The sequence below is a fragment of the Musa acuminata genome, chromosome BXJ1-7 (assembly GCF_036884655.1).
Source record: "Musa acuminata AAA Group cultivar baxijiao chromosome BXJ1-7, Cavendish_Baxijiao_AAA, whole genome shotgun sequence".
Classification (NCBI taxonomy): Eukaryota; Viridiplantae; Streptophyta; class Magnoliopsida; order Zingiberales; family Musaceae; genus Musa; species Musa acuminata.
In genome coordinates, this window is record NC_088333.1 from 22601873 (window position 1) to 22627632 (window position 25760).

The following is a 25760-nucleotide window of genomic DNA, read 5'->3' on the forward strand; positions in this document are numbered from 1 at the left end:
AACTTGCATATCTTTGAATTTGCTAGCTTGTATATTGTGAAACTTGCATATCGTAAAAATTGCTAGCTTGTAGTCTAAAGAGAAGCAAACAGTTGCTATCTCAAGAAAAGCAAACATACTAAACTTGAATATCTTTAATTGCTAGATTGCATGATGATACTATGTTTTTCATGCAATGAGTTGAACTCATATAACAAACACTCGATTGTGGTACTTCTCCTTTTTGTTGATGACAAAGGGGGAGAAGTATGTTGATGACATGACATGTTATGCATAAGTTTATGATGACATGTTGCTTGGATTTTTGAATCCAAGAGTTTCTATTAATATAGTATATTGATAGGGGGAGTTTATTTAAACTCCGGGAGTTAAGGTTAACTCGGTCATAAAGTGGTTGTCATCATTAAAAAGTGAGAGATTGTTGAATCTCGTATTTTGATGATTAAACCACTTGATATATGTTTATGATTTAATCTGCATTTTGAGTGACGCAGGATGCTTCAGTTAGGATGAGACAATTAAAGCAGGAAAAATCATGTTGTGCTGGAGGAACATGTTAGAAGATTGGCAGGCCGGTGGATCGGTCGACGTATCGATAGAAGGCTTTGGGTCGTGGACTCGGGCATCGGGCCAAGAAGAGCAGGTATTGTGCCAAGGATATCGGAGTTATGGAGTTAACTGGCCAATTGGGCAATAGGCCGCAGGAGAGGATGATGCACCGAATAATCGGACGAAGCGTCGAGGGACCAATGACATGCCGGACAACTTGGTTAATTTCTTAGGATTAATTGTCTCGATCGAAGTTTTATTTTATATGTACAGGATTAACTATGATGGAAGAAAGACATGCAACAAGAGTTACGCCGGAGTCAAGACCATGATCACGTTGGGGGTTCGAGAGTTCGACGGAAGTCCGGACGGTCGTCGGAGGTTTTGCGAGAACAAATCCGAGAAGTCTAGGAGCTTGCCAAAGAAGCTCGTCGGAACTTATCAAGTGGATAATCGCAAGTCCAGGAGTTTGCCGAAAGTCCGCCGGAGCATCGCCGAAGGTTCATCGGATGTTAACCGGAAGTTCGCCGGAAGCTCGCTGAAAGAAGCAATTGACGCACCGGAGCAAGTTGTAGTAAATATCTTAAGAAATATCGTAGTTAGCATGTAAATTAAGTTAGGAATGGGAGGTGATCCCATTAACTAAATCTGGGGGCAATTGGGCTCTTGATAGACCCAAATTGGGCTGAATGGATCAACCCATTCGGACTAGATTTCATGCTAGGCGGTGGCACCGTTAGGGTCGGTGGTGGCACCGCCCAGGAGATGGTTTCCTAGGAAAGCTAGGTGGTGCAACCGCCTAGGTTAGGCGGTGGCACCGCTTGGGCTCAGTCTCCAAGTGAGACTAGGCGGTGCAACCGCCCCTATCAGGTGGTGGCACCGCCCATAGGCTCAATCTCTAAGCTGTCAGGCGGTTGTACCACCCCAGTCAAGAGGTAGTACCGCTAGGACAACGAAAATCCGGGAAATGACATTTTTGAGCTCCAAATTCAAACTAGTTTGGGGCCTATATATATCTCACCCATTCCTGCATGAAAGGGCACCGAAAATCCATCTTACTCTGTGATTTTTAGAGCTCCAAAGTGTTGTAAAGGTTAGAAGTTCTCCTCCCACTTTTCTTCTAAGTTTTGAGCTTTCAAGAGAGGAGAGAAATTCTGCAAGGGTTGTCTCCTAAGCCCGTCAAAAGGAGTGAAACTATAAAAGGGTGGTTGGCCTTCGCCTATTGAAGGAAGGCCTCTAGTGGACGTCGGTGACCTCATCGGAGGAGGAAGCCAAAAGTGGATGTAGGTCAAGATTGATCGAACCACTTTAAATTTTGGTTTGCATTTACTTAATGTTCTCTATCTTAACTACAAACTACCTCCATAGTTTTACTTTAACTACACTTCGCCTAATCTGAGTTAAAGCAACTTTCGAATCGGCTTTCATACCGAAATCACTTTTATCATACGAACATCGTATTTCGGTTTGTAATTACATTTTGTTCTCTATCTTAACTATAAACAGTCTCTATAACTTTACTTTAATTGCATCTTGCTTGATCACAAGTTAAAGTGATTTCCGAATCGACTTTCTTACCGAAATTGTCTTTATCGTACGAACATCATTTTAAATTGTCGAAAGTTTTCTACTGCACTAATTCACCCCCCCCCCCCACCCCTCCCCTCTTAGTGCTCTTGATCCTAACAGTGTCTACTCCGAAGATATTCAATTATTTAATTTCTTTCTTGTAGACTACATAGTAGTCTTCGTAGCTGCAGCTTCAATGATTTAACATCATCTTCATGGTCGCTACTTTCATTAACTATATCTTTATCATTTTTCCTTGCTATGATCTCTAGCCTTTAGCTCTGATATCAAACTTATACTAGGGGTAATGTGTTAGAACCCTTGCAGATTCTAAACTTGGGGTTGATCTCTTTAGGGGATCGGCCTCCTTGGAACTCTATAGGGGTTCCTCCCTCCAAGTTGCTGCTCAAAGGCGCAGAAAAGATTCATCTATTCCTTATGAAAAGAGAAGGAATATATGGCTATTTATAGGGCTTCTAAACCCTAACTCCTAATAGGACTCCTACTTAAGACTCTTACTTCTAACCAACTCCTAATAGGACTCCTACTCAAGACTCCTATTCCCTTACAACTCCTAATTTTTCTCTAAGAAAAAACCTCCTACATGAATGTCCCTCTCAATTAGGACTCTCCTAGCTAGAGTCCTAACAAACCCGCCCTCTTCAAATCAGCCTTATCCTCAAGGCTGAGATTCCATGAACTCAGGGAACCAAGTCTTCAGCTCCTTATATGGTTCCCATGTGGCATCTTCAAGTGGTAGATTATTCCAATGCACTAGTACTTCAGTAGAGGGATGTCGGCGACGCATCATGATCCTACGATCGAGGATGGCTTGTGGTTGGGCTTGAATAACTCCATCCTCAGTTATGTTGGGCAGTTGGATCTGGGATGACTCGTGTTCTCCCAACTTGGGCTTTAGGCATGATACGTAGAAGACAGGGTGAATTTTGGCATCCTTAAGTAATTTAAGTCTGTACGCCACGGCTCCAATACGCTCTGTGATATGATAGGGCCCATAAAAACGTGATGATAGCTTTATGGAGGCTCGAGTGTTGATAGAGAGTTGCTTGTATGGTTGTAGGCGAAGATAAACCCAATCTCCCACTGAAAATTCTCTTTCACTTCGTCGTGTGTCGGCTTGCTACTTCATTCTGGCTTGAGCGGTAGAGAGATTATCTTTTAACAGTTGTAAGAGTTTGTCCCTATCAATCAATTCTTGGTTAACCTGATCTACCTTGGCCGAGCCAATTACATACTTTGGAATCACAGGGGCTGGTTGACCATACAATGCTTCATAAGGGGCACATTTTGTAGATGAATGATATATAGTATTATACCACCATTCGGCTCAAGGAAGCCATTTCGCCCACTCTTTTGGTCGATCACTAGCGAAACACTGGAGGTACGTCTCTAAGCACCAATTTACCACCTCTGTTTGGCCGTCAGTTTGTAGATGATACGTTGTGCTCATCTTGAGTTTGGTGCCTTATAACTGAAATAACTCGATCCAAAATTTACTAATGAAGATCCTATCACGATCACTTACGATGGACCTTGGCATCCCATGCAGTTTAATAATATTTTCTATGAAAATCTAGGCAATACTAGCAGCAGTGTAGGGATTTCTCACAACACAAAAATGAGCATATTTCGTAAGTCGATCAACCACCACGAGAATCGTGCTTTTACCTTTGGAAGATGGCAGCCCTTCAATGAAGTCCATGGAGATGTCAGTCCACACTGAGTCTGATATGGGTAGTGGTTGTAGCTTCCCTGGATTTGCCATAGTTTCACCCTTGTGCTGTTGACATACATCACATTGTGCCACATATTCAGCAATAATTTTTTTCATCCCTCTCCAATAAAAATTTTGCTTCACTCTTTTGTAGGTTCTTAGGAATCCAGAGTGCCCTACTGAAGGTATGGAGTGCATTTCATGTAAGATGATTGCGATGCAAGGGGAGTCAGGTATATGCACAATACGACCTTTGTAGCGTAGATCACTCGAATCCCAGGTGTAGTGGACAATTGCACTTGGATCCTCCTCCAATTTTTTTATGATGTTACTGATCTCTGGATCCTTCTTCCATTCTTCCCTAATGTCCTCGAGGAGACCGGTGGTAGGAAGGGAGATGGCTGAAATCTTAGCTTGTTCAGGTAGCCATGAGAGTGCATCTGCAACAACGTTTTCTTTCCCCTTTTTGTATATAATTTCATAATCAAATCCAAGAAGTTTGGTTACCCATTTTTGCTGCTCAGGGGATGATATCATTTGCTTCAAAAAGTACTTGAGGCTTTTATGGTCAGTTTTAATTTGAAATCGCTGGCCGATCAGGTAGGGTCTCCACCTCGTTACTGCAAGCATCTCCTTATCATATACTGATATGTTTTGATGGGAGGGAGATAATGCCTTACTAGTGTATGCGAGTGGTCGACCATTTTGCATGAGAACGGCTCCAATTCCGACTCCAGATGCGTCGGCCTCAATGATGAAGGGTCTATTGAAATCTGGTAGCGCAAGCATCGGCGTCGTTGTCATGGCTACTTTAAGTTTGTCGAAGGCAGCAAAGGCTTTGTCCGACCATTGGAAAGCATCTTTTTTTAGTAAAGAAGTGAGTGGTGCACTGATCTTCCCATAGTCCTTAACAAATTTTCGGTAGTAGCCCGTTAGTCCAAGGAACCCCCGTAGTAATTTCACGTTTGTAGGTTTCAGCCAGCCTTGTATTGCATCAATTTTTGTTGGGTCTACTGCCACTCCTTCTGATATTATATGCCCAAGGTACTCTACTTTTTGCTGGAGAAAGCTGCACTTTGGTTGGTTAACAAAAAGAGTATTCTCCTGAAGGATCGTCAAAACAATCCGTAAATGCTGAAAGTGAGTCTCAAGAGAAGGGTTGTAAATGAGAATATTATCGAAAAATACCAGCACAAATTTATAAAGAAAGCTCCGAAATATATCATTCATGAGACTTTGAAAGGTTGAAGGAGCATTAGTGAGTCCAAAAGGCATTACCAAGAATTCATAATGGCCATCATGTGTCCAACTTCGTGAAGACTCGAACTCCTTTCAATTCATCATGAAGTTCATCCACCATTGGTAGTCAATGCACATCCGCCAAGTTCCGTCCTTTTTGTGTACAAGTAGCACTGGTGAGGAATAGGGGCTGCAACTTGGCCGAATCACCCCTGTTTCAAGCATCTCCTTTACGATCTTTTCAATTTCATCTTTCTGGAGGTGAGGATATCGGTACGGTCTAGTGTTCGCTGGTGGCTTGCCCGGAAGGATTGGAATTCGATGGTCATGTTGCCGAGAAGGAGGAAGATCGCACGGTTCAGCAAATATGTCGACAAATTCAGTAAGCAATTGGGCAAGATTTTGATCTTCAATTTCAATTTCAAATTCAGTTATAGAGCCTCCCCTCTCTTGGAAGTCATCTCTTTGGGCATGATGTGATTGGTTAGAGCTCTCTCCTTGATGTGATTTCTTCGGGCTTGGTGGTCGGCCCAAACTGAATTCGATAAGGAGAGTCCGAATCTTATCCTCTATTCGTGCCTCAAAGGTTTCAAATTTAGCATTAATTGCCTCCTCAGATGCCATAGTATATGACTCCAAATCTGTGATGTTAAGATCTCTCTTTTGTTGACGGGTTAAAGGCATGTATAGGTTTGATAGAAATCAGTGAAAGTTTGCTGCAGAATTATGTTGTCTTATGAGAGCAGAATTATCGTCAAAGAAACAACGGTTTCTCGATGAAATCTCCACCAAAAAATTGAGAGATTTGAGGAATGAATTGACAGTAATATCTTAGTTTATATGACAGAGAAAATATAGTATCAAGATCAAACAAACAGTGCTATGTGGCTGAAATTCTGCAATGTATCTTTCGTTGTAGAGATGAAAACTTTGTGACGAAAAGTTTATGCAGCAATATAGGAACAAATTTTTTTTTTTTTTTGGATTTTCGGATAGGGATAACTAAATTGCAGCAGTAAGGTAGGAAACCAGAACTTGTTACAATTCACGGGATGATCCGCGGTGGTGGAGGTGATGGTGGAATTTGGCGACGATCTTTTAAGCAATTGTGGGAATTGCTATGGACAGTTGTGGAGGGTTGATGGATGGCAATGGAAGGGCAGCGAGATGCCAAGAATGCTGCTCTGATACCAGGTGTTAAAACCCTTGTAGATTCTAAACTTGGGGTTGATCTCTTTAGGGGATCGGCCTCCTTGGAACTCTATAGGGGTTCCTCCCTCCAAGTTGCTACTCAAAGGCACAGAAAAGATTCATCTATTGCTTATGAAAAGAGAAGGAATACATGGCTATTTATAGAGCTTCTAAACCCTAACTCCTAATAGGACTCCTACTTAAGACTCTTACTTCTAACCAACTCCTAATAGGACTCCTACTCAAGACTCCTATTCCCTTACAACTCCTAATTTTTCTCTAAGAAAAAACCTTCTACATGAATGTCCCTCTCAATTAAGACTCTCCTAGCTAGAGTCCTAATAGAATGTCCCTCTCAATTAGGACTCTCCTAGCTAGAGTCCTAACATAATGCAGAATTGGAGGTGGGGGGGGGGGGGTTAAAGCAGAATAGATTTTGATAGAAAAAATCAATAGTACAGTTGTATTTGCTAGAATAAGTTTCTTAGATATAAAAGGAACAAACTCACGATAATACTTCAATAAGATAATAAAAAAAGCTCACCACTAAGTTTAAAATCACAAAAGGATACAGAAAGTTCACCATAATAAGGAAATTAAACAAGGATACATAATTGAAAAATAAAAGACTCACCACTCAAGGAAGCATCCAAGAGATACAAAGTTTTAAGAGAGTGCTCTAAGAGAGTTTTTGCCAAAATATCATGAGTTTCAAAAGTTCTTTCTAAACCCTAAACAACCTGTCACACCCCCCTCGAATATCGATCATTTTAAAATCCAGCAATAATCAATTCTAGGATCCAATCACACATTTGAGGATATTGAAAAATATTAAAGTCATTCATATCCATAATTTCTCAATTCATAAAACCTATGTAATTTAAATTCATATACCACATCACTCGAAGAATCATAAAATCTGAAACGAACTCACCAAGACAAGAACCCCCTCATAAAATCCACAAGTGTGGGATTTTATACAATCACAAAAACTAATATGTACCACATGTTCATATCAATACACAAATTTACTTAACACTCCAAAATCCTAAACATTAGAGGTTATTTAAACTTTTACAAAACTCATAAGTTCATATTTACCTTCAATATTCCATTAGACACTAAATGTACTTATACAAAAAAAACATATCATTCACTAAAGGTTTGCCCAAATTTTTCTAGCTTTTCATAGCCTTTTAGCCCAATTTAAACATTTTAGCGAGCAACAAGCTATTCTAAAAATTTTATATAGCAATGGGGTGAGCACATAGAGCTCAGTAAGCGACTAATATATCAATTACAAAAAAAGATAGTTTCAAAGCAAATAAGGTACCAAATACAAGACAGGGATACAAGAGTTCATAGATAGCCACTCAACGAATGTAGAATTATAATGTCATTTCATTCAAAGCATGTTTTGTTCTTAACAAGAGAGTAAAGACTAATTGGAGTAAATCATTGATGTAATGAAATATTCGGAATATATCAATGGCGGAAGAAATGCTTCGGAACATTTCAAAGGCATATGAAGCATTTCAGAGTATATTAATGGCATAGGAAACATTTCGGAGCATATCAATAGCGAATGAAATGTTACGAAGTATATCAATGGCATATGAAGCATTTTGGAGTTTATCAAAGACTTATGAAATGTTTCGGAGTATATCAATGACATATGAAATATTTTGGAGCATATCAAGGACGTATGAAATGTTTTAGAGCATATTAATAACAAATAAAATATTTTAGAACATATCTATGACGAATGAAATGTTATGGAGCATATTAATGGCATATGAAGTATTTAAGAGCATATCAATGGCGGATGAAATATTTCGCAACATATCAATGGTGGATGAAATGCTTCAGAATATATCAATGGTATATGAAGCATTTCAGAGTATATCAATGGCATATGATACATTACAGAGCATATCAATGGCATATTAAGCATTTTGGGGCATATCAGGGACATATGAAATATTTTGGAGCATATCAATAATAAATGAAAATTTTGAAATATATCAATGATGGATTAAATGCTTCGGAATATATTAATGTCATATGAAGCATTAGGAGCATATCAATGGCAGATGAAACATTTTGAAACATATCAATGGTGGATGAAATGCTTCGGAACAAATCAATGGCATATGAAGCATTTCAGAGTATATCAATGGCATAGGAAGCATTACGGAGCATATCAATGACGTATGAAATATTACGGAGGATATCGAAGGCAGATGAATCATTTCAGAGCATATCAATGATAGATGAAATATTTCGAAACATATCAATGGTGGATGAATGCTTCGGAACATATCAATGGCGGATAAAATGCTTCGGAACATATTAATGGTTGATGAAATGCTTCAGAACATATCAATGGTGTATGAAATGCTTTAAAATATATCAACGACATATCAAGCATTTCATAGCATATTAAAAAATAAATACGAAACAGAAGCTCAAACGTCGCATTTGACGTTGCACATATAGAAGCACATAACCAAAACTCAGGATATCATATTAAATAGATAGAAGGTGAAGTGAGATCCTAAACATAATCTCCCAAGTCTGGGAGCATTACCCATCCATGTTTGAATGAAGTCAGAGGGAGCCGGCAGAGTATCGTGAGTTGTAAGCATATACCCTTTATCATTTCTAGCAAAAGTCCAGATAATCCCTTTACCATTTCTAGGAAAGTCCAAATAATTCCTTTACTATTTCTAGCTAAGGTCCACATAATTCCATAAACACTAAAGCACAAAAGGATATTGTGAATAATAAAGTTGACACATATCGGAAACATATGCGGAATAACGACATGTGCCTATATGAAACATTGTAATAAAAATATGAAGTTTACATAACGGATTCGGGTATGCAAAAACTTGTAAGACAAGAGTATACAAAAATTTGAAGCAATAATATAAAGCTCAACTAAAGTAAGGATTTTAGTTGAAATCAATTTCCAACAGAAAGTAAGGATTTTTTTGATAAATCAAGCTTTTCATAAATCAGAGTTCCCAACAGAGAGTTATAAGCAAGAGAGTACTGAAAGGTCAAAACCAACAGTCTCTCTTTTACAGATTTCATTGGGTCAGTTTAAATAATAGTTTGGATAGGCAAATAAACTCCAAATTTATCAATCTTGATACTAAAAGAAAGAGCTGTGAGTCTATTTTTGGATTAATTTGATTTCGCCTGAATCCAAAATCTGGGTAGAAAGTTATTGTTAATTTAGCAAGTCCCATTGTCCCACATCGGGAAAATCAGACTTGTTGTCTCCTATTGAACTATAAATAAGGGTCTGAGCTTTGAAGTCAGATGCACCACATGCACCACAAGAGGTACCATAAGTGGCACCACAAGAAAAACTTAAGTGTTTGCTTTGGTTTAAGTCCATACTCAGTTAAATAGTTTGGACTTATAGTTTGGTTTTTCTTGTTTAGTATTTTCGGGTGTTTTATGGCCTAGGAATATCTTCCTAAGGTATTTGTAATTGTCCCTCTTTTGCAGTAGTAATTTGCTCCTCTTTCTTCCGTGGATGTAGGTCAAAGTCAATTGACCGAACCACGTATATCTGGTGTTCTGGTGTTCTGGTGTTCTTGTCTCGCTTTTATTCTTTTTGTTTTATTGTCTTATTGGGTTGCCAAAATTACCTTGTGGTAAATTTCCTAGGGCTAGCTCTAAGAAACTGGTATCAGAGCCTGGTTCTGGGATCTTTTGGCAACGATGACAATAATAAAGATTGTTGTCGAGAAATTCGATAGAAATGTCAACTTCGGCTTGTGGCAACTCAAGATGGAGGCCATTTTAGTTCAAGACGGAGTTGATTTGGTACTACAGGGAGCCAAGAGCATTCCAGATGATATGTCAAAAGAAGAGCTTGCGGGTATGGATAAGAAGGCCCGATCAAGCATCATTCTAAATCTCTCTAACGATGTTTTACGGGAGATAGCTACAGAGACTATGGCTAAGAGCATGTGGGACAAGCTTAAAGCCTTGTACATGAAGAGGACAGTGGAAAATTTTCTCTACTTGAAGCAGAGTCTGTATATGCTTCAGATGATTGAAGGTACATCTATACTCTCGCATCTTTATAAGTTTGCTTATTTGGTTATGGATTTGGAGAATATAGATGCAAAAATTGATGATGAGGTTAAGGCTTTGTTACTCTTGTGTTCTCTTCCCCAATCTTTTAAGTATTTTCGTAATACTTTGATTTATGGAAAAGAAACAGTTTTGTATTAAGAAATTAAATCTGCATTGAAATCTAAGGAGTAGATAGACAAGAATATCACTGGGGAAAGTAGAGAGAATCAGGCTGAGGGTCTGGTTGTTAGGGGGAGAATGGATAAAAGAGAATTTAACAATAGTAGATCTAACTCTAGATCTAAATCCAGACATAGAAATTTGGAATGCAAATATTGTCATAAAATGGGGCACATTAAATATGATTGCTTTAAATTGTAAAATAAATTAAAGCAAAAGGAAAAATTTGTTGAGAAAACTACTGAGTCTGCTGAAGCTACTGTAGCATCTGATAAGAATGCTGAAAATATTTTCTTTGCTATTGATAACAGGACGATGTCTAAATATGAATGGATTTTAGATTCGGGTTGTTCTTATCACATGTGTCCCAATAGGGATTTGTTTTCCATATATGAATATTGTAATGGTGGAATTGTTTTGATGGGCAATAATGCCGTATGTGATGTTGTTGGTAGAGGCACAATCCGAATTAAAATGCATGATGGTATTGTGAGGACGCTCACTAATGTTAGACATGTTCCTGATTTAAAAAAGAATCTCATCTCTTTAGGCACCCTAGAGGCCCTTGGGTGTAAATACACAGCTGAAGGTGGAGTTATGAAAGTTTCTAGAAGTGCTCTTGTTGTTATGAAAGCTTGTAGGTCTGGTAGCTTGTATATTCTGTAGGGAACTACTATCATAGGTTCGGTTGCAGTCTCGTCATCATCATTGTCTGATTCTGACATCACCAAATTATGACATATGCGTTTGGGTCATATGAGCGAGAAAGGTTTGAGCATATTGAGCAAACGGGGTCTACTTTGCGGACAGAGTACTGGGCCACTTGATTTTTATGAACACTGCATTTTTGGAAAGCAGAAAAGAGTCAACTTCACTTCTCCGGTAGTTCACAAAATGAAAGGTACTCTTGACTATATTCATTCAGACCTTTGGGGTCCAGCTAATGTTCAATCTAAGGGTGGTGCTAGGTATATGTTGACTTTCATTGACGATTATTCCATGAAAGTTTGGGTTTATTTTCTGAAGCATAAAAATGATGTTTTTCTAACCTTTAAACAATGGAAGGCTTTGATAGAGAAACAAACAGGTAAACATATTAAGCGGCTTCGAACACATAATGGCATGGAATTTTGTGAAGGTGATTTTGAAGAATTCTGCAAAAATGAAGGAATCGTTCGGCATCGCACTGTTAGGATGACGCCTTAGCAAAATGGTGTGGCCGAATGTGCCAAGGATAGACCATGGAGAGATATTCGACCACCACAAAGATATGTAAATTTAGTTATATATGCTTTGTCTGTTGCAGAAGAAACAAGTGAAGTTGGTAAGCCTACTTCCTACGCAGATGCAATTTTTTGTGATAATTCCGCTAAGTGGTTAATTACGATGAATGAAGAAATTGAATCTCTCCATCGGAATATAACTTGGGATCTTGTGAAGCCGTCTTCGGGTAAGAAAATTATTGGATGCAAATGGGATACCATTGCTGAGGGAAAGGTCCTTGTTCAGAAAATTCATACGAAGGACAATCCAACTGATATGCTTACGAAGCATCTTCCGGTTTACAAGTTCAAGCAGGGTTTGGACTTAGTTGGTGTTCATTGTTAGTGATTGCCCGTTGGGGCTTTTATGAAGAAGGTGGAGCAAGTTTTGTTGGGACATGCCAAGGTGGAGATTTGTTAGTTTGGCAAGTCCCATAGTCCCACAACGGGAAAATCAGACTTGTTGTCTCCTATTGGAACTATAAATAAGGGTCTGAGCTTTGAAGTCAGATATACCAGATGCACCATAAGAAAAACCTAAGTGTTTTCTTTGGTTTAAGTCCATACTCAGTTAAATAGTTTGGATTTATAGTTTGGTTTTTCGTGTTTAGTATTTTCGGGTGTTTTATGGCCTAAGAACATCTTCCTAAGGCATTTGTAATTGTCCCTCTTTTGTAGTAGTAATTTGCTCCTCTTTCGTCCGTGGATGTAAGTCAAAGTCAATTGACCGAACCACGTATATCTGGTGTTTTGGTGTTCTTGTCTCGCTTTTATTCTTTCTGTTTTATTGTCTTGTTGGGTTGCCAAAATTACCTTGTGGTAAATTTCCTAGGGCTAGCTCTAACAGTTATGGCTAGAATAATACAGAAATATCAAATCTTAAAAAAAATTCAGATTCACAGTTTTGTTCCCAAACGAAAGAAATATCATGTATGAAGCCAAAGTCTTCCAAAATTTTTAAGATTAAGATGAAATCAAAGATCAAGAGTTCTATATGAATGGGTTAGAACTCTTCTAAATTGAATTTGAATCCCAAAGGTGTGAAATTAATGCAAAATCTTAAGCCAAAGCAAAGTTTTTTCTTCCTCTAATTCAATTCCTTTTCCTTCTCTTCTCAAACTTACATCGGATACAATAGGTTTCTCTCCTTTAGTTTTTTTTGGTAAGTAAAAGTAAATGGATTAATTGTGAAGTTTATACAAATAGCTTTGTCTATACAAGCCATAAACTAAAGCATGATATCTCATTGAGTAGTCTAGGATAGTGCACCCCGCCTCAAGGTTAGAATGGTCTTATTCCACAAACTTATCTCCTAGAGTAGTCAAACAAAGAGATAGTCATAACTACACATGTTGTAGACTATGACTCTTAACTGTAGTGAACAAATAAAGTGTAGTTATGACTATACATGCTGTAGATTATGACTCCTCACTGTAGCCACCAAATAAAATGTAATGTCCAGATATGCCAAGATTACCTGTGGGTATAACACATTTTTAAAGCAGATAACTCCAGGATACATACAATTCTTTAGTATCATTCCAAATATCTTTAACTAATAACAATATTAAATCTGATATCATACCACCTATTAGTACTAGTTCCGGAAGAGATTGCATAGGAAATGTGTTTGATTAGCCAATTCCTTGCCTTCAAAATTTCTTTCCAAGCTGCAGAGTAGTATGTTCTTGATAAAACTTCCTAAATTAATTCCTTAGAAAGATACCTAGTAGAAACCCATTGTGACCAATATGGAATAATTGTTTTATAAAAGATCTCACAATTGCTATACCAAACATGTTTTATTTCAATCTATAGTATTTCTCAAGTTCAGCCCCCCTTCATCTTTCGGTTTCTAGCCCCCCTTCATCTTTCGGTTTCCAGATGCTGTCCCAATTTACCATATGTATTATCTTGACATTTGTGCCATTCTAGAAGAAGTTCATAAATAACCATTCAATATCCTAGAGAAGTCTAACAAGCTAAAGAAATACACTAGACCAATAAATAGAGTAAGAATATAATACCGAATGGATGAGTTCAAGTCATCCTTTTCTGCTATGAGACCTAGGGGATTCCAACACTAAGTTTTTCTATGCTTCCATTGCTACTCAAAGGGTCATTAACCACATCAAAAAATGCAGAGACAAATATGATAACCTTATTGAGAATTTAGATGAGGTTAAAGCACACATTGAGAAATTTTTTTATTCCTTACTCAATCAAGCGGTGTAACATAATAACATTCATGTGGAGCCAACTAGAAAGCTTGATTCGGGTGCCATTTTAATCCTAAATGTCCTAATTACATATGACAAAATTGTAAGAGATGTCTTTAAGTCATCGAAGCACAAAAGCCCTAGTCCGGATGGATTTTCAACTGAATTTTATCAAATTGCATGGTCTATTATTGGTAATGATGTGATTAAAGCTTGCCAACATTTTTTCTCTTTAGGTCATATTCTTAGAGAGATGAATTGTACATTCCTTTCTTTAATTCCCAAGAATACAAGGGTTGTTTCACTAGAGAACTATCGGCTAATATCATTATGTAACTTTATTTACAAGATCATCTCCAAAGTGTAGACAAATAGAATGCAAAAGGTAATGCACAAGATCATTAGTCCTAATCAGGCTGCTTTTATCAAAGGAAGAAGTATACATTATAATATTCTTCTTACTAATGACTTGGTCAACGATCTGCACTCAAAGGCAAGAGGGATAAAAATCTATTTTAAAGCTAATTACGAAAAGCCTTTGATTCAATTAATAGAAACTTTATCTATAAGATGCTCCTCGGTATGAACTTCCCTCAGCAATAGGTTAATTAGATTCAACGTTGCTTAGAAACTCCAAAGTTTTCGATACTCTTTAATGGCTCACCTATTGGCTGTTTTGGGAGCATAAATGGTATCCGACAAGATGATCCACTCTCTCTATATCTTTTTACTATTGCAATGGAAGGACTCAGCTGTATGTTGGAACAAGCAGTCTCTGATGGTAGCATGAAGGTACCCCTTGCTATTTCTATTCATATATCACATATAACCTTTGCAAATGATCTTCTTATCTTTCTTCAGAATGATTCAACTTCAGTGAGGAACCTGGCTACTATTCTGAATGACTTTGGTATAGTTTCTGGCCTTTAGTTAAATTATGCGAAAAGTAAAGTCTACATGGGTTCTTGCATTGAGTATAAGGACTTTATTGCATATACTCTGGGGTTTAGTGAGGAAAATATGCTAGTTCCTTATCTAGGTCTCCCACTTATATCCATTGGCATTCACAAAACCCACTATCACCCTATCATGCAAAAAATAAATAATAAAATTTTCTCCTGAAAAAATAGGCTTCTTTCAAAAGCAGGACAACTTGAACTCATTCGTTCGATGTTGCACTCTTAATCTATTTATTGGTCTAATGCATTTCTTTTGCCTTTTGAACTTCTCTATGATATTGAACGATTATTTATGAACTTCTTCTGGAATGACACAAATGGTAAGATAATACATATGGTAAATTAGGATAGTATCTGCAAACCGAAAGATGAAGAGGGGTTAAACTTGAGAAATAGTAGAGAATGGAATAAAGCATGTTTGGTAAAGTAATTATGGGATCTTTTACAAAACAATCGTTCCTTATGGTCACAATGAGTTTCTGCTAGGTATCTTTCCTAGGAATCAATTTGGGAAATTTTAGCAAGAACATATACTCTGTAGTTTGGAAAGAAATTTTGAAGGTAAGAAATTGGCTAAACATTTCCTATGTATTCTCTTCTGGAACTAGTACTAATATGTGGTATGATCCTTGGGTGAATAGAAAGAGTATATTTCAATTATAATGTGACAGAATACGAAAAGACCTTGGGGCCCCAAATATTGAAAGGTTTCCGAGTTCATTGCTAACGGTACTTGGTGACTCCCTAATCCTATTTCTCCTGAAATGTTATCACTTTGGCTTACTATCACAGCTATTCCAATCAGGAACAACTCTTCAGATATACTTATTTGGCCTTATAACAATGGCAAATTTAGTGCCATATCGGAACAACAAGTGGATCCCAAGCAATTGGACATGAGATTGACCGAGATCCCAGAGACATTCCTTATGCACATGGCAGGCCGTTCTTGATAAACTACCTACAATAGACAATATTAAGAGAAGAGGTATTTACCATGTTAACTAATGCTCCCTTTGTATACAATAGGAAGAAATTGTGGACCACCTTTATTTTGCTTGTGACTATACTAAATGTGTTGAATCTCGGATTTTGATGATGAAACTAATTGATTGTGTTTAAATGTTTGACTACATTTTGAGTGATACAGGTCTACTCGATCAAGATTAGACAATTAACGCAGGAGGAATTGACGTTGCGTCGGAGGAGATCACGTCAGGATATTGGATGGCAGAAGGCTTCGGGCGTCGGGCATCGGGCCAAGGAGAGCGAAATTGCGCCAAGGATATCGGGGTTGCGGAGGTCAACCGCCGATTGGGCAACAAGCCGCAAGAGAGGACGATGCACCGAAGAATCGGATGAAGCGCCAACCAATGACGTGCCGGGCAACAGAATGTCAATTTGCGTTATAATAATTGTCTAGATCGGAGTAGAGTGTTTGCTTGTGTGTGCAGGATTAACTACGATAACCAGAAAACACAAAGCGAGAATACCGGAGTCAAGTTCGATGGACGTTTAAGAGTCCGAAGAATCGTCGGAGATTCTGCCAGAACCAACCGAGAAGAAATCGGGAACTTGTCGGAATTTTTGGAAGTTTGCCGAAGAGATCGTCGGAGGTTCACGGAGATCACCGAGAAGGCTCGGCTACTCATTAAAGTCATCACAAGTTCGGGAGCTTGCTAGAAGCCCGTCAGCAGAAAGTTCGTCGGAAAGCTCGCCAGAACAAGACTCGACGTTCGCGGTTGAAAATTTGCTTAGGATGTGTTTTGGTTATGTAGTCCACTTGTAATTAGGATTAGGATTAAGAGATAATCCTATATCCTGGTTAGGGGCCAACTGGGCCCAAAGTCAGAGTTGGTTTAGGCTAAAAATTAAGCTAAACCAGCGAACTAGAGAGCCAAGATTGAAGCCCAACTAGTGGCTGAAAACACTGTAGTCGGGCTGAAAACACTGTAGGCGGTGGCACCGCCCAGCACCCGAGCCCTGGGCGGTGGCACCGCTTGGCTGGGCGGTGGCACCTCCAACAGCGGGAACCCAAAGAGAATTCAAATTTTGAAGCCCAAATTTGAATCCTCTTGAGGCCTATAAATACCCCTCAAATCTCAGCTGAGACAACAACTTTTTGAGGAGCAAGTGTTTGAGAGAAAAGCCTTAGAAAAGTGTTAGCTTGTCTTGTTTTCAATTTGCTAGTGTTCACCTCCTTCTTTCTTGTTGAAAATCTGTAAGAGAGTGAACCTCTTGTAAAAGTTGTAAGAGGGGTATTCACCCTTCACTTTCAAGAGATTTGCTAGTGGAAGGTGGAAGCCTCATCGAAGAGGGGCCTCGCAAGTGGATGTAGGTCACTTGACCGAACCACTTTAAAAACGGCGTAATCTCTGGTTTGCATTTCTTATTGTCATTTACATTACTGCAAATCTTCTTACTTGCTTTGTTTCATCATTACCTTTGCTGCGCAACTTTAAGAATACGCTTTCAAGTTAAGCTTTTCAAGTTCCGTTCTTATCGTACGAAAAATTTGTCGAAATCAACGTTTTAATCCGCTGCACTAATTCACCCCCCCCTCTTAGTGCCACTCCGATCCTAACAATTGGTATCAGAGCCACGGTTTTCTACTTTGGTTTAACACCCAAATAGAAATGGCTCTTTATGGCTTTCAAGAGGGTCACTCTCTCATTCGTCCTCCCTTTTTCAATGGGACGGACTACACTTGTTGGAAAACTTGAATGAGAGTTTTCTTACTTTCTTTGGATTTGAATTTATGGGACATAGTCGAAAATGGATTTGAAATGTCTTCTCTCCCAATGAACCATTGGAATGATTTGGAGAAGAAGATGTTTTCTTTAAATGCAAAGGCTATAAATGCCTTATATTGTGCACTTGACAAAAGTGAATTTAATCGCGTTTCGATGTGTGACTCGGCTTTTGATATTTGGAGAACTCTAGAGGTCACTCATGAAGGCACTAGCCGAGTGAAAGAGTCCAAAATCAATATTCTTGTGCATTCTTACGAACTTTTCCGGATGAAACCAAGTGAGTCCATCGGAGACATGTACACCCGGTTCACGGATGTCATCAATGGACTCAAAGCTCTTGGTAAAAGTTTTTCTAATTTTGAACTAGTCACTAAAATCTTAAGATCCCTTCCAAAAAGTTGGGATCCAAAAGTTACGACCATTCAAGAGGCCAAGCACCTTAAAACATTCCCTCTCGAAGAACTTATTGGGTCTCTAATGACCTACGAAATGAACAATGTGACAAAAAAGAAACTCGAGAACAACCTTCCAAATGATAGGAAGGATTTGGGACATAGAACACATGAAGACCACTCGAGCATAAGCTCAAGTGATGGTGAACTTAAACTACAAATGAAACAAAAATTAAAAAGCAAAAAGAATGGAACTACTTGCTTTGAACGCAAGAAGAACAAAAGTTGGGATGAATTGAGCTCTTCCGAAGACGAGGAGAAAATCAAGAAAGGCGAGGTGGCAAACTATGCCTCACCCTCTTACAACAATGAGGTAATCAAAATCCCACTAATTTATTTCGAAATTACATAATACTTTCTTGAGTTATTTTTAATTTAGTTTAGGATTAATTTTCTTGAAAATTGCATGTGTTATGTTAATGCAGTAAAATGTTAAATATAAATCTAATGCTTATACACCTAGTAAGATTAATCTTATATATGTGCTTGAGAAGCAAGAATTTGTATTTTGACGATTTCCATATTGATTTTCAATGACGATGCATGACTTTTGAATGGAAGGCTTGATGATTTTTTATGAACCTTATCTTTGGTTTTCAAACATGATGTATAGTTTTGACATAAGAACAAAAATTTGAAGCATGCTAATATAAAGTCAATCATATAAAGTAAAACTAAAGAAATTTTAAATATCTATAAGAATCATTCAAAATTATGTTCAATAAAACCTTACTTGATGTTGTAATGAAACCATTGAAAGTTTTGATGCTATGATTTGATGATTTTATGCATGAGATTGTAAAGTTATACATGATGATTTTTATGATTTATTGGTCTTGATGGTTTTTATGATAAAATTCATTTTTCGATCCTAAATGTTGATGCACTTTTTTATCTAGCATAAATGACATGAATTTAAATAACTAAAAAGAGAAAAGCATTGTTCTTGAAAATTATTTTTCTCTATCTTGTTGATTTATATGAATCCCTTGAAAATGATTTTGGTTTGATGATTTGAATTAGAAATGAGTTATATCAAAATCATGATATTGATTTGACAAAATTGAATGAGTTGTAAACAAATGATGATTTTTCTCTTGAATACAACTTGTAATATTTTTACATATATATTTTCATCTTGATTTCTCGATATTCGATACATGAAATTTTTCCATGAATCAAAATTCTTTCATGATGTGATTCTTCTTAGTATTCACTAAAAATGATACATTCAAATTAACCTACTCTATTTGACATCTTGATAATTTATGACTTGAATATCATGTACAATATGCTCATAATGATGATTGAGTTATTTATGAAAAATGGAAGATATAGTTTTGAAATTTTGCATGTTCGAATTTGAAAATATTTGATATGCATGAAAATATTAAACATTTTGAAACCATGTTTTAGTGTTATGCTTAATGATCATGCTTAATAAATTTCGAAATTATGGATGATGAATCTTTTACGATTTATGGATCATTGATTTTTACCATAATGAAAGTACCTTATTGATTTTTGTTGTAATAAATCTTACTCTTTCGGTTTTAAACATGATAAATGTTTTTATTTGGTATAAATGAAACAAAATCATATGTTTTGAAATAATCGAAAAGAGGATAACATTCTTGAAAATTATTTTGCTCAATCTTATTGATTTTGATGAATCCATTTGTATCATCTTTGTGAATCTCTTGTATTTTGATAATGATTTTGATGATTTAAATTTAAATAATTTTTTATTGAAATCATGATCTTGATCTCTTGAAATTCATAACATGAAATCCTTTATGAATCAACATTTTCTTTTCTATTTAAAAGGAGATTTGTCGAAATGTTTCATAGTCTTTTAGTATTCATAATCTTGACAATTATGTTTTGAAACTTTATGTAAACCAAGAATGTTCATCATGATTCTCTCTTTGAATATTTAAAGAGGAGAATTTTCTAGATGGTTCATGATTTTGATGATTGAATATTTGATATGCATGAATTGAGATCTTGCTCTCCTACCACTCTTTTTGCTATTCACCAAAAGGAAGACTAATTCTAATAAACCATGATATGCTATATGAATTTTATTGTATTCATGAAGTAAGATCTCATCACTAATTTTTGTTTATATTCCTTCATGTGATGATATGAATGTATGAAACACTTATGATATGATTTTTTATACAATTCCATGTATTCGTGAAATATTAATCTCATCACCCAATTAATTCCTCTTGATACTCCTAATGTTATGAAGTGAAATTATGCATGAAATACAAATGGGGATAAGTTTTTGGTAGGATATAATTTGACAAATTGATACCATCATGATATGAAACATTTATGATTTGCAATGATATATGCAATATTTGTGCTTTCTAATTATGATGTGATGTATTACATATGATGTAAATCATGATTTAAAATACTATGAGTTGTCGCTAAAATGATGTATTATAAATATTGATTTAATGTTTTGTATCATGAATACTCTAAATGATGAATATTTGGTATCATGATCAAAATGTTGACAAATAGTTAAAAATTTTAGTATCATGTATGATATCCTTATAATGTTGATCGATTTATTCAATATCATGCATGAATGAATATAAGGTTTTTGAAAATGTGCATATTCTAATTTGAAAATATGATGATGCACAATTAAGATTGATACTTACCTTTGTCATAATTGATGTAATGGGTCTTCCCTTCTTTTTGACAATGACAAAGGGGGAGATAGCTTGCTTGCACAAGTCAAGAAGATGCAAAAACTTGATTGCTTGCTTGCCTATCTTAAGTAGCAAAGATTGCTAACTTGCTTATTTCAAGAAGCAAAAGTTGTCTTCTTGAACATCATTATCTTGCCCATCTCAAGAAGCAAGACTTGCAACTTGCACATTGCAATAGGAAGTAAGAATCGATAGCTTACACACTTCAACAAGAAAGCTATCTTGTATTTGCTTTTGACATTTTTACTAGCTTGTATGTTACAAAACTTGCTCACTTTTTCAAATACTTTGCTAGCTTGCACTTTGTAAAGGAAGCAAAAATAACACTTCTCAAAAGAGAAGAAAAACTTACTGTCTTGAACATCTTTAATATGCTAGCTAGCATGATGTACAATTTGCTATTTTGAATATTACAAAGAAATACTATCATGCACATTGCAAAGAAAAGCAAAGTGCAATCGTGCACAAGAAGCAAGTGTTGAATTGCCATGATTGAACTTAAGAATCTTGCTATACTTTTGTGCTTATATGTTGTGATGAAAATCTCGCTTTATGTTGCAAAAACTTGCATATCTTTTAAAATAGCTAGAGCTACTTCTCCTTTTTGTTGATGACATAGGGGGAGAAGTATATTGATGACTTCATGCATTGAATTAAATATTTTATATTTGCATGATAGTTTAAATGTTTTTCATAACATGTGATGAATGTTACTTGGATTTGGAATAATCCAAGTGTTCTATCAATGGCATATTGATAGGGGGAGTTTAGTTAAACTCCGGGGAGTTAAGGTTAACTCCGTTAGTCATCAATTAGTTGTCATCATCAAAAAGGGGGAGATTGTTGAATCTCGGATTTTGATGATGAAACTAATTGATTGTGTTTAAATGTTTGACTACATTTTGAGTGATATAGGTCTACTCGATCCGGATTAGACAATTAACGCAGGAGGAATTGACGTTGCGTCGGAGGAGATCACGTCAGGATATTGGATGGCAGAAGGCTTCGGGCGTCGAGCATCGGGCCAAGGAGAGCGAAATTGCGCCAAGGATATCGGGGTTGCGGAGGTCAACCGCCGATTGGGCAACAAGCCGCAAGAGAGGACGATGCACCGAAGAATCGGATGAAGTGCCAACCAATGACGTGCCGGGCAACAGAATGTCAATTTGCGTTATAATAATTGTCTAGATCGGAGTAGAGTGTTTGCTTGTGTGTGCAGGATTAACTACGATAACCAGAAAACACAAAGCGAGAATACCCGAGCCCTGGGCAGTGGCACCGCTTGGCTGGGCGGTGGCACCTCCAACAGCGGGAACCCAAAGAGAATTCAAATTTTGAAGCCCAAATTTGAATCCTCTTGAGGCCTATAAATACCCCTCAAATCTCAACTGAGACAACAACTTTTTGAGCAGCAAGTGTTTGAGAGAAAAGCCTTAGAAAAGTGTTAGCTTGTCTTGTTTTCAATTTGCTAGTGTTCACCTCCTTCTTTCTTGTTGAAAATCTGTAAGAGAGTGAACCGCTTGTAAAAGTTGTAAGAGGGGTATTCACCCTTCACTTTCAAGAGATTTGCTAGTGGAAGGTGGAAGCCTCATCGAAGAGGGGCCTCGCAAGTGGATGTAGGTCACTTGACCGAACCACTTTAAAAACGGCGTAATCTCTGGTTTGCATTTCTTATTGTCATTTACATTACTGCAAATCTTCTTACTTGCTTTGTTTCATCATTACCTTTGCTGCGCAACTTTAAGAATACGCTTTCAAGTTAAGCTTTTCAAGTTCCATTCTTATCGTACGAAAAATTTGTCGAAATCAACGTTTTAATCCGCTGCACTAATTCACCCCCCCCTCTTAGTGCCACTCCGATCCTAACAAAATGAACATGGAAGGAGATTCTTTGGCGATTTGAACTCAATAGGCTACCGTAGCCAAACTTATATCAAGAATTAGGCGAACTCATGCAATGTTTCTCAAGAAAAGGACCTCTTACACAATTGGCTAAGGTTACTTTAAGATGCACTATTTGATGGATGTGGAAGGAGAGATATAACAGAATATTTGAGTGTCAACACAAAAACAATGCTCAGCTATTGATAGAGATTATTAGAGACTCAAGATCATGTATGGAGCACGATCTCAAAATGGAGCACTTTACACGAAGAGAAAAATATATTTTTATCAGATTCAATTTTGCTATTAGCTAAAGTTCTTGGGAATTATGTTAAAGAATTGTATGTATCCCATAGTTATATGCTTTAATAATGTGTTGTACTCACAGGTAGTCTTGGCATATCTGAACATTACATTTTATTTGATTGGCTATAGTTAGGAGTCATAGTCTATAGCATGTGTAGTCATGACTACCGCATGTGTACTCTATGAGTTATCAGGCTTAGTCTATGGCTTGTATAGATAAAGAAGGAGAGGAACCAATGATTTAGACTTTTACACCAACTTTGCATCAATCAATATTTCAATCATCACATGATGCATACAAGACAATAATGTAATGAAATCATTTCACGAAGGATACCAATGTGAAAATTCACTAAGGATCACATGAAACAATTACAAATCATGATATCATTATGCGATACATCATGATATGTTAATAGTCTAAAATTAATTTGTGATACATGTGATACATTACGATACACTAAAAAATTCATTGCGATGCTTTTAAGGGTATCAACATATTTTTGATACAAAGCATGGCAAGAGCAATTTTGTTGCAAGTTTTCTAAGTTTTGCATATTTTACTTCTTTCAAGATAGCAATTCTTTGCTTCTATATAAGCTAGCAACTTTTACGATATGCAAGTATAACTACATATAAGCTAGCAAATTTAAAGATTTGCAAGTTAGCATATTTGATTTTCTTTGCGATGTGCATGATAGCATTTCTTTGTAATGTTTAAGATAGCAAATTGTACATTATACTAGCTAGCAAATTAAAGATGTTCAAGAAAGCAAGCACTTTCTTCTCTTTTGAGAAGTGTCATTTTTTTTGCTTCCTTAGCAAAATGTCAACCTAACAAGGGACAATGTTTTACATGAGGCAAGCAAACAATTTGGCAAGTGTTACATTTGCATCTTCTCTTTAGATGTGCAAGAAAGTAAGCAAGTTTTTGCATTTTCTTGACTTGTGCAAGGTAGCTAATTTCTCTTTGAGATGACCCTTTACATTAATTCAAGATAGCACATTAGTAACTCTTTCTCTCCCGTTGTCATTGGCAAAAAGAAAGGAAGATTCAAGTCATGAATATCAAAATAATAATTTTGTCATGAATATTTCTTCATTGCATGTATCATTATTACATGCATAATACCAAATCATCATATATTCAAAACATATAAACTCATCATTATATGCATGATTCCAAATCATCATTCATATCATTTCAATCATCACTATAACTCATCATGCACAAAATGTAAAATCATCTAACATGATACAAACATTTATTTTCAAAATGTTTATCACTATTTTCATGTATGATAATAAAATATTCATGATGCATATATCATCACAATACAAAGCAATTGCATGCATAATTTCAAATTATAAACATTTCAAATCATGAAGATATTAACTTGTCAAATTTCATCCGATCATTCATGATTATAACTTTTCATTTGTATACATCAAAATAATATCAAGAGTATTTCATGCATAATTTTAATCACCACATAAGGAATATCGAGAAGAAAGTAATTGGGTGATGCGATAAACATTTCATGAATGCAAGGAATTATATAAAAATCATATCATGAAAGATTAGAACATATGAATACCAAAAGACATTATTTCTTTTTTAAAAACCTACTCATAAATAATTAAAAGAAAATCTTAGGAGATCGATTAATGAAAAAATCTTGACTCATAATGAATCTTAATTTGTAAATATCATGGAATCAAGATCATGATTTTGAATAAAACTCATTCAAATTCAAATCATCCAAATCATCAAAATCTCAACATTTCTTTCAAGAGATTCAAAATGGCATAGATAGTTTTATTGGTCTCTTAGGTAGAAATCAATAAGATAGAGGATTACCTTTCATTTTTATAAATTTCTATTCATGTGATTTGCTTCTTGTGAGCATGCCTTAGTCTTTATATGCCAAATCAATATAAGCATTAAAGTTCAAGATGTAAAGGCAAAATCTTATAAGACAACTCATTTATAAAATATTCATCATGTTTATTTTCATGAGATTCATAAGATTGCTAAAATAAACTCATTAATCTCAATAGAATAGAAAATTCATTTCCATTTCATACAATTGATTTCATGTGAGAGTGTTCAAGTGTTTTTGTGAAAACATTGTATCATCATTTAAAGTCAAAACATAAGTTTCGTCATAAAGCCGTCAAGACCAAACACATCAAAAACAAAACATCATGATATCACATCTATCATCAAAAGACTATCAAGAAATTCATATATAGATGTACATGTACTATCAAGAAATTCATACATAGATGTACATGCACTATGTCATCTTAATATGTCATGAGAATGTCATCTTAATTCGTCATAAAAATGATTAAACCAAAAACATGTTAATCCAAAATGAGAGTATCAAATCAACATTTACTTCAAAAACTCATGCATGACATAAAATCATCAAAATACACATGCGTGGATTAATCCTAAGCATTATCACATATCATATAACTATAATCCATAATGTTGCATACATCATTCAACATTTCAAAACATAACATGCATGAAACCTTAGCAATATACTTTTCATTGATCAAATTTTTAATTTTTTCAAAGATGCTAAAAAAGAAAAAGATGATATAATTTTTGAAAAATAAT